The sequence below is a fragment of the Triticum dicoccoides genome, chromosome 1B (assembly GCF_002162155.2).
Source record: "Triticum dicoccoides isolate Atlit2015 ecotype Zavitan chromosome 1B, WEW_v2.0, whole genome shotgun sequence".
Classification (NCBI taxonomy): domain Eukaryota; kingdom Viridiplantae; phylum Streptophyta; class Magnoliopsida; order Poales; family Poaceae; genus Triticum; species Triticum dicoccoides.
Window position 1 is genome coordinate 470,589,888 of NC_041381.1, and position 10,244 is coordinate 470,600,131.

The window sequence follows — 10,244 nt, forward strand, 5'->3', positions numbered from 1 at the left end:
ATGGTTATGTGGTCCAATTAGATTAGCATTGTTGAGAGATTGCACTAGCAAAAGTACGGACCTTAGGCCTTGTTTTCAAGCATTGCAATACCGTCTGTGCTCACTTTTATCATTCGCTACCTTGCTGTTTTTATTTATTCAGATTATAAAAATATATTTCTATTATCCATATTACACTTTTATCACCATCTCTTCGCTGAACTAGTGCACCTATACAATTTGCCATTGTATTGGGTGTGTTGGGGACACAAGAGATTTCTTGTATTTGGTTGCAGGGTTGTTTGAGAGAGACCATCTTCATCCTACGCCTCCCACGGATTGATAAACCTTAGGTCATCCACTTGAGGGAAATTTGCTACTGCCCTACAAAACTCTACCCTTGGAGGCCCAACACGAGTCTACAAGAACAAGTTGTATAGTAGACATCATTCCCCAATTGAGCGGAGTTGGGTCGACCGTGAGCAGCGTCGAGAAAGTCGATGGCGATAGGCGGCGGCAAGCGGAAGTGGCGAAATGCGGTGGGGTTTGCCGGCAGCCTTGTAGCGGCGACAGGCATCGAGCTAAGTGGTTGCCGCAACGACAGGCGGTGCCATGCAGAGTCTCGGAGGAGCTTGTGCAGGTGTGAATGGGGACCGGAGGGGGTGGTGGGCGGGGTGAGGTTTTTGTGACATGGGGATGGTGAGGGTTTTCTTTTTTCTTTTTTTAATTGGGTGGTGAGGGTTTTCTATCCCACAAAGAGTTTCAGAGGCAACAGTTTGCTAGATCCAACCATGTGTGATTGACGTAACAGGGAAAATGAAAGTTATTGCACATGGTTCCAATTTTTGGAACTGTGTGTGATTGACGTACTACCTCCATCCCGGTTTATTGATCCCCTTTGTAATTTGTGCCAAATTTTGACCAAAGATTTAACTAACAAATGTTTATGCATGTCACCAAAAATTATATCACTGAACACTATGTTCAAATACGCATCCAACGATATATTTTTTGTTGACCTGCACTAACATTTTGTGAGTTAAATATTTGGTTAGAATTTAACACAAATTACAAAGGGGACCAATGAACCAGAACGAAGGTATGTTCCATCAACCGAACTGATTGCATCCATATCCCACATTTAAACATAAGCAAACATAGATTAAACATACTCGGACATAGATAATAAGCGTACACAAGCATAGTTCAACCATAAGTACATAGTTCAACCGTCATTAAGACAATACATAGCCATACATAGTTCGATCCCACATCTCATCTCATCTGCCGACACGATCCTGAAGCTTCTCCAGGTACGCGGCGTGCGCCACCCTGCGAGAATACTTCTGCTTGAAGGAGCCAACGGCTCATCCTCTTGCATGCGCCAGAACACTTTGATATGCATCATGAAGCTTTTAGTTGCAAAATGGGCATCGATAGCCCCCGTTCCAGGTCCTAATACGCTTGTTATGCATTCCCGCATAAAGCTCCCTGAGGATTTTCCTCTTGTACCTCCTCTGGCCATCATCATCCCTGCTATCGACATTGTCAGATAGCACCTATACATATAGTAAAAAAATGTGGCGTCAAATTTTGAATACAAACTAATGTCTAGCGAACATTTGGCAGTTGCCAAAATTTGGCATCAAATCAATGTTTACATGCCGTAAAGTAGGATTAGGAATTTATGGATATTTTTTTAGACATATGCAAATATTATGGTTCAATATTTAAGCACAATCGTCTATGTACAGACCAATCTTAAAGAAAATAATGGCACAAACATATATGCAGGACATTCAAAATCAATTGTCAAGACCTGGCTAGGAATTAGTAGCACGAACACTAACCCTGGTCAGATTATTAGCAGAAATCATTTGCACAAAGGAAACAACTAATCACTTATCATTTGTACCATTCAAACAATCAATACACTACACAGATCTAACGAAACATACTTAGATTTTATGGATTGGGAGAACATAACCATAGGATTTCTATTCCGAAAAGGGGGAGGCAGGACACATGAGTAACCAGAGAAACCCTAGGATGCATTTGACACATAAATGGGTATGGATGACTATACGTTTCTCCGCCGTCGTCAGAGTCGTTGCCCGAGTCATCACCAGAGTCGGTGTGGACCTCCGACTCTAGTTGTGGAAGAACGACGATGTCAGGGGGCAGCGATACCTCACCAGTGGTGAGAAAAACCTCTATCTCCATCTCCACGTCGTGCTCTAGTGCTTCAGCAGCCCCGGTGTCGCCACTCCCTCCGATGGGGTGCTTTCGCGGCATCCTCATACATAGACGACTTTGTCGACTGAGAGTGGCATCGAGGATGCAAGCGAAGAGAGAGGATTGTGTGTGGCGAGGATGGGTGGTGCTGCTGCTCAGGCGTGCCATTAATATGGAGTAGTGGGAGAGAGGCAGGCGGTGGTCTAACCGCTAGCTCGCCTCCCAGTGAGCCTATGCACCGGACTGTTGGCATGCCTACCGTCATTTCACACAACTACTTGCATGCCTCCCGATGACACTATGCAGCGAGCACGCCTCCTATCAATTCACACACACGCACGCATCCCAGTCTACCTGCATGGCAGACTGCTTGCATGTGTCCCGTCAACTCACGCCTGCTCGCACAGCACAGGGGTTGCGTGGCAGCACATATTTTGTTTTTCAATTTTGATGATTAATGTTGCCTCTTTATTGCTGAATCGAAGCATGTCATGTATCCATTGTTGGTCTAACGCCCATGGTTCGAATAAATAATACATTTGCGATATTGGTTCCAAATTATTAATAATATCCCGTTTGTAAGAAGATAAAGATTACATCAAAACTTGTCTCAAATTTGACAAAATGTACAATGCCACTGCGTAGTGGTGTCCATATGACAACGTGATAAGTTTCATGAATTTCAAATAAGTATTGGGTGTACTAGATTTTAAAAATCAAGATTCTCAATGTTTGAAATTTCTTTCACGGGGAGTAAACATATGGACCTAGTGAGACACATGTGTTTTTCCAATCCATTTAGGTGCATTGTCACATGTGCATGTAGCTCAAATTTGATTTTTGCACATTATACCCCTAGAGAATCAATCAATGTACTAAAAGGTCTTAATGATCTCTATGTTTTTTTTTCAAAATGAAAACGTCCCTCCTTTGGTAACATATGTTCACCGCGGGGAAATTTAACATGAATCCTAGTTGCGGTGGACGCTTGGTGTGTGTGTGTGTGTGTGTGTGTGTGTGTGTGTGTGTGTGTGCGCGCGCGCACGCGCGCGTCTAGGGGTGGCTGGCAGTACACTACGAGTCGTGAGCCACCATGTGGGTTGGCCGTTTTGTGATACAGGTGCCACATCAGAGTTGTGAATTTGTTATTTAAAACATTACACAACCCTTTCATACGTACATGTTTTGGCCACATGCTGTCGGTGTACTAGAATAGGGGTACCCTAGTACCCCGAACTTGTGCACGGGCAGTTGCAGCACCCCGCGGCAAAGGCTTGCCGGGCGAACGCCAAGATCCCCCAAGGTTCCCTTGGAGCCATCCAAGAACAAAGTATTTAAGCTAAGGAGAGAAGACCCCGGCAAGAGGAGCTTGCCGGGAAGGCCAACCAAGGCGCTCCAAGGAACTTGCCGCGACGCGCCATGCGCTCCGGCAAGACAGCTAGGCCCCGGCAAGAGGAGCTTGCCGGGAAGACTAAACAAGGTACACCAAGGCCCGGTGAGCGACGAGCTTCTGGGCCCAGCGAAGATAACGACACCGGCAAGGTGCTTGCCGTGGCAGGCGGCCACTCTGCGTCCACGCTCCAGCGCATCCACCGACGTGTCGCTCTGGGGGCCTCTCCGGGTGCGCGTGGCGGGAGGCTGTGCAGCCAGCAGTACGCGGTGGCATGCGAAGCTGACAAGATCACCATCATGGCGAACGGTGGCGCCCCTAACGGTCCTTTTCTGCACTGTTCGGGCGACTCAGACGGGCATTTAATGCCCTTGTCCCCTCCCGTCAGGGTTAGGTAGGGTGCACTGTACAAGCAACTGTATCAACTACCTCGCTTTTTATGTTTTTACCCTCCTCTGCGTTGCCACCTGTCGGTGACCCCTTTAGTGTATAAAAGGAGGCCCATGCGCAACGTAGAGGGGGTTCGGCTCGTAGGTCCGGACAGTCGGCTTTGATCCATTCGTAGCCCAGAAAACACATGACTCTCTCGCTCGAGAGCAAGAACACCACTCAATACAATCAGACAAGCAACAGTAGGAGTGTTATCTCTCCGGAGAGCTCCGAAGCTGGGTAAACCGCTCGTGTGCCTCGCCTCGATCTGCTCTTCGTGTGATCTCCGCCCCCCGCCGAACCGAAAGGGGCCCGGTCCGCCGGCCCCATAGGTGTTCGTGGATCAGTTATCCCCGACATCTTTGGCGCGCCAGGTAGGGGGGCGTCGAGATTGCGTGAACCTGATCCGGCATTCACACGAGCTAGATCCTTATTCCCTTCATCAACATGCCACCGAAGAAGAAGACTTCGGCGGCGGCCGCTCCATCCACGTCAGTTCCGCCACCGTTGGAGCAAACGAGTGGTGGGATGGACGCCGGCGGAAGAAAGGACGTCGATGAGGAAGCCCATGATGCCGCCAAGTCCAAGAACAAGGCTGCACAAACCTCGGCGACTGTACATGTTCCACGCCACTCTTAGGAGGCGCAAGATCAACAGCGTCATGGAACTAGCAGTGCCATACGCATGATAGCCCAAGACCAAGCTAGTGGATCTCGAGGCGCTCAAGATCAGCATGCACGCCAGCGTGCTGACACGAGCGGGGCACGGTCGCCTGGTCGGGATACTGCTCCTTCTAACATAGTTAGAAGTTCGAGCACGTCCCGCTCCTCGCGCCGTCCGCCACTGCCACCCACCACTCCAGCAGAAGCTTTGGCGCGAGCTCAACTTCTCCTAGATTACCCTCCAACGTCGGACAAGATCGACGAATGGAGGGCCACCATTCAGAGTCTCATCGGCTACGCCAACGGCGACACTCCACGGCGGCCGAGTGTGTCGCCGCCGCGGCAGGACCGCCGGACGCGAGCCGGTGGCGACGAAACGGGCGGAGGCGCAACTACCATGCAATCACCGCCCCGAAGGCCAAGATCGCCGACTCGCCGGATCCACCTCGACAACAACTCCACTGCATCGTCGGATCCACGAGCTCGTCGCGATCAACGCCAAGTTCTTCACGATCGACAACAAGAAGACGCTCGAACCCGCATCGAGCGCCAAAGAGAAGCGCGACGTCAATCCGACAAGTGCGCTGGGCCCTCTGTTGACATGCATGCGCCAGGGGAACCAGGCGATCTGCCGTACGCGGTAGGTTGCCCTGCGTTCACTCATGAGCTGCGGCAAGTCCAGTGGCCCAGTACAAAGAACTTCAAGCCAGACGTACCGGAGAAGTACGACGGCAAGACGCATCTGTCAGAATTCCTCAGCATTTACACTATTGCGGTGCAAGTTGCCGGGGGACGAGATGACAAGATCCTTGCCAACTACTTCCCGCTGGTGCCCAAGCCCAATGTCAGATCCTGGCTCATGCACTTGCCGGACAACTCCATATCCTCTTGGGCTGATCTGTGCCATCAGTTTGTCGGCGCCTTTACCGGCGGACACAAGCCTCATGGCCAGGAGAGTGATCTTCATCTGCTCGCCCAGAAGGAAGGAGAGCCCTTGCGCAAGTACATTCAAAGATTCAGTAGTGTGCAGCACAACATCCCAGACGTCCACCCGGCCGCGGTGATCAGCGCGTTTCATCAGAACGTGCGGAACCGCAGGATGCGGGATGAAATGGCGATGTGCAAGATCAGGGACGTCAGTGAGTTATATGCACTGGCCGACAAATGTGCGCGTGCTGAGGAAGGGAGGAGACTCCCCGGAGAAAATATAGGAGCGGGGGGATCTGACAGCGAAGATGCTGCCCCGACAAGGAGAAATCGGCGGCGGAACAACAGAAGGAGGAAAGGCAAAGAAGTGTTAGTTGTTGAGCAGTCCGGCAACGGTGGCGGCGCCAAGGAAGCCAAAACTGGTGACTCCGGCAAGGAGGTTGCCCGGAGGTGGCGGTCGCCGACAAGCAGGACGGCACCAACAAGCAGTATTGCAAGATTCACCGCACCAAGGGCCATGATCTTCAGAACTGTAAGAGAGTCGAGCAGCTTGTTGAGCAACAGAAAGCTGAATACGAGCGGCGCGACAAAGAGAAGGCCCAGGAAGGAGCTGGTGGATCTGGCAAGAAACGTCCCGGCCGAGGAGGACGACGCGGCAAGGCCAAGCAGCGGCAAGGAGATAGACCTCCTCGCGGCCGTGACAAGGATGAAGATGACGGCGACGATGAAGATATGGATGATGAGGAGACTGATGAGCAGGAGTTCCAGAAAGCCACAGAGGTCCTGTGCGTTGATGGTGGTGCTTCTCTGCATGCCTCGCACCGCCAACTCAAGCAGTGGGTGCGGGAAGTTAATGCAGCAGAACCACCCGTCGAGTCATGCAAGGCTCTGAAATGGTCCGGCACGCCTATCATCTTTGATATTGAGGACCACCCGGATCGCATAACTGTGGTCGGGTGCTTGCCGATGTTGGTTTCACCTACAATCCGCAACCTCAAGGTCACTAAGATGCTAGTTGACGGCGGGGCCGGCTTGAACCTGATCTCCTCCGCGGTACTCCAGAAACTCCAGATCCCTGACAGCGAGCTTGAAGAGACCGGCACATTTCAACGAATTAACCCGGGAAGGAGCAAGCCAAAGGGAAAGATCACGTTGCCGGTAACATTTGGCAGTGAGGTAAACTTCAGGACTGAGAGGGTCACGTTTGACGTTGCCGACTTTCCATTACCTTACAATGGAATCCTTGGCCGTCCGGCACTCGCCAAATTCATGGCAGCCTCTCACTATGCCTACAACGTACTAAAAATGCCGGGCCCCATAAGTGTCATCTCTGTCCCTGGCGACAAGAAGGATGCTCTTATCTGTGCCGACAAGATCTACCGGGAAGCAGCAGCTACAGCAGAACGAAGGACACTTGCCGCTGAAGCTCCCGGGGGGAAGAAGAAGACCAAGTCCGGCAAGAGCTCTGATGCCCACTCCGGCAAGCGCACCTCTTCGGAGTGCTGCGCTACCGTCGAGGACGCACCATCGAGCTCCACCGGCAAGTGTAAGAAGGCAATGGCAGCTCCACCTAAGACTAAGAAGGTGTCCGCCAAGGAGGATGGCACTGGTGGTACCTTCACCATCAGCGCCACTCTTGACCCCAAATAGGAAAGCGCGCTCGTTGCTTTCCTGCGGGCGAATGTCGATGTGTTTGCGTGGCAACCGTCTGACATCCCCGGTGTTCCGAGGAAAGTAATTGAGCACCACCTTGCCGTTTGTCCTCATGCGCGGCCCATCAAGCAGAGAGTCAGGAAGCAGGCAGTAGAGCGCCAAGAATTCATCGCAGAAGAAATCAAGAAGTTGGAAGCAGCAGGCCTTGTCAGAGGAGTACTCCATCCCACGTGGTTGGCCAATCCTGTTGTTGTGCGCAAGGCTAACGGGAAATGGAGACTTTGTATTGACTTCACTGATGTTAATAAAGCTTGTCCCAACGACCCATTTCCCTTGCCGCGTATTGACCAGATTGTCGACTCCACAGCCGGATGTGATTTGCTTTCATTTCTTGATGCATACTCAGGATACCATCAGATCTTCATGGCAGAAGAAGATGAAGAGAAAACCGCATTTATCACCCCGTGTGGCACGTACTGCTTCGTACGGATGCCTTTCGGTTTGAAGAATGCTGGTTCAACATTCGCAAGGGTAGTCCACCATGCTTTTGAGCCACAAATACACAGAAACGTGGAAGCTTACATGGATGACATAGTGGTCAAGAGCAAGAACAAGGCGACCCTGATTCAAGATTTAGACGAAACATTTGCAAACCTGCGCAAAATCAACCTCAAGCTTAACCCCGAGAAGTGCGTGTTTGGAGTCCCTTCCGGCAAGCTTCTCGGGTTCTTCGTGTCTCAGCGGGGAATTGAAGCCAATCCCGAAAAGATCAAAGCCATTGAGCAGATCGAAGCACCAAAGCGCGTCAAGGATGTACGAAGGCTTGCCGGTTGCATGGCTGCTCTCAGTAGGTTTATCTCTAGATCTGCCGAGCGCGCCCTGCTATTTTTCAAAATTTTGAAAAAGGCAGGTCCCATGAAATGGACTCCGGAAGCGGAGGCTGCGCTGCAGGACTTGAAGAGATACCTGTCCTCCACTCCAACGCTTGTCGCACCTAAGCCGCAAGAGAAGTTGCTGCTGTATATAGCGGCAACCAATCAAGTGGTTAGTGCTGCGTTAGTGGCGGAGAGGGAGGCGGATGATGAGCCAGCAACCACAGCAGATCCATCCAGCGACAAGCAGGGGGCTTCGCCGACAAGCTCTGGTCCCGACAAACATGGGTTTGAGCAGGAACATGATGAGATGCCAAGAAGAATGGTACATCGCCCAGTTTACTTTGTCAGTTCTCTTCTGTAGGGGGCTAGATCAAGGTACTCTGGTGTGCAGAAGTTGCTTTTCGGCCTCCTCATGGCCTCGAGAAAGCTGCGCCATTACTTCCAAGCACATGAGATCACAGTCGTCACTCGCTTTCCGCTGAAGAGGATACTGCAGAATCCAGAAGCAACAGGCAGGATTGTTGAGTGGGCGCTGGAACTGTCAAGCTTTGGCCTCAAGTTTGAAAGCACCTCAACAATCCAAAGCAGAGCATTGGCAGAGTTCATAGCAGAGTGGACACCAACCCCAGATGAAGAAATTCTAGAAACAAGCATCCCCGTCAAAGAGGCAAGCAAAGAGTGGCTGATGTACTTTGATGGTGCCTTCTCGCTGCAAGGCGCCGGTGCAGGCGTGCTGCTTGTCGCACCCACTGGGGAGCACCTCAAGTACGTAGTCCAGATGCACTTTCCCAAAGAGCAAGCAACCAACAATACTACAGAGTATGAAGGATTGCTTGCCGGCCTCAGAATTGCAGCAGACCTTGGGATCAAGAAGCTCATTGTCAGGGGTGACTCACAGCTTGTCGTCCGACAAGTAAACAAGAACTACCAGAGTCCGTTGATGGAAGCGTATGTCGATGAAGTGAGGAAGCTAGAAGAGCACTTTGACGGCCTACAAATAGAGCATATCCCATGAGCTCAGAATGATATTGCTGACGGCCTGTCAAAGTGCGCCGCACTAAAGTTACCTGTGGAACCAGGGATCTTTGTGCTTAAGTTGACTCAACCATCCGTAACACCATCAACTGGACAAAGCAAGAAGAGGAAGTTGGTTTCTGGTGACTACTTTCCGGCAGAGCTCCCCGAAGCCGCCGCCAAGAAAGTCCCCAAGATCAACACCAAGGATGCTGAGGGGCAGTCTGCTCCGGCAAGCCTTATGGTTTGTTCCGTTGAAGCAGACGCTCCCGACAAGTTTTGCTCCGGCAAGCTTGCCGGGGAACATCAAGCTCCGGCAGGGTCGCAAGCCCCTGCCGTAGAAGCGGACGTTCCCGCAGCAGCAGATGTGCCTTTAGCCCTTGTTGTCGAGCCACAAGCTCCAGCATGGGCACAACAGATTGTCCACTTCCTTCAGACAGGAGAACTTCCCGAAGAACAAGAAGAAGCGGAAAGAGTAGCCCGGCAGTCAAGTATGTACCAGTTTGTCGATAGCATACTGTACAGAAGAAGACTCAACGGTGTGAAATTGAAGTGTATTCGCTGGGAAGATGGACAAAAGCTGTTGGCGGAGATACATGGAGGCATATGTGGCCACCACATAGGCGCAAGAGCACTTGCCGGCAAAGCTTTCCGGCAAGGTTTCTTTTGGCCGACAGCCCTCCAGGATGCAACTGGACAAGTAACCAAGTGTGAAGCGTGCCAGTTCCACTCCAAACAGATACACCAGCCAGCTCAAGCTCTCCAGACGATCCCTTTATCCTGGCCATTTTCGGTCTGGGGGCTCGATATCATCGGCCCCTTCTCCCGCGCTGTCGGGGGCTTTGAGTACATGTATGTTGCAATCGACAAGTTCACAAAGTGGCCGGAAGTGCAGCCAGTGAGGAAGGTGACAGCACAGTCAGCAATCAAGTTCTTTAGGTCGATTGTTTGCCATTTCGGGATCCCTAACAGGATCATCACCGATAACGGTACGCAATTCACGAGTCGCACCTTCATGCAGTACGTCCAAGACCTTGGCGCCAAGGTCTGCTTCGCTTCTGTTGCTCATCCAAGAAGCAA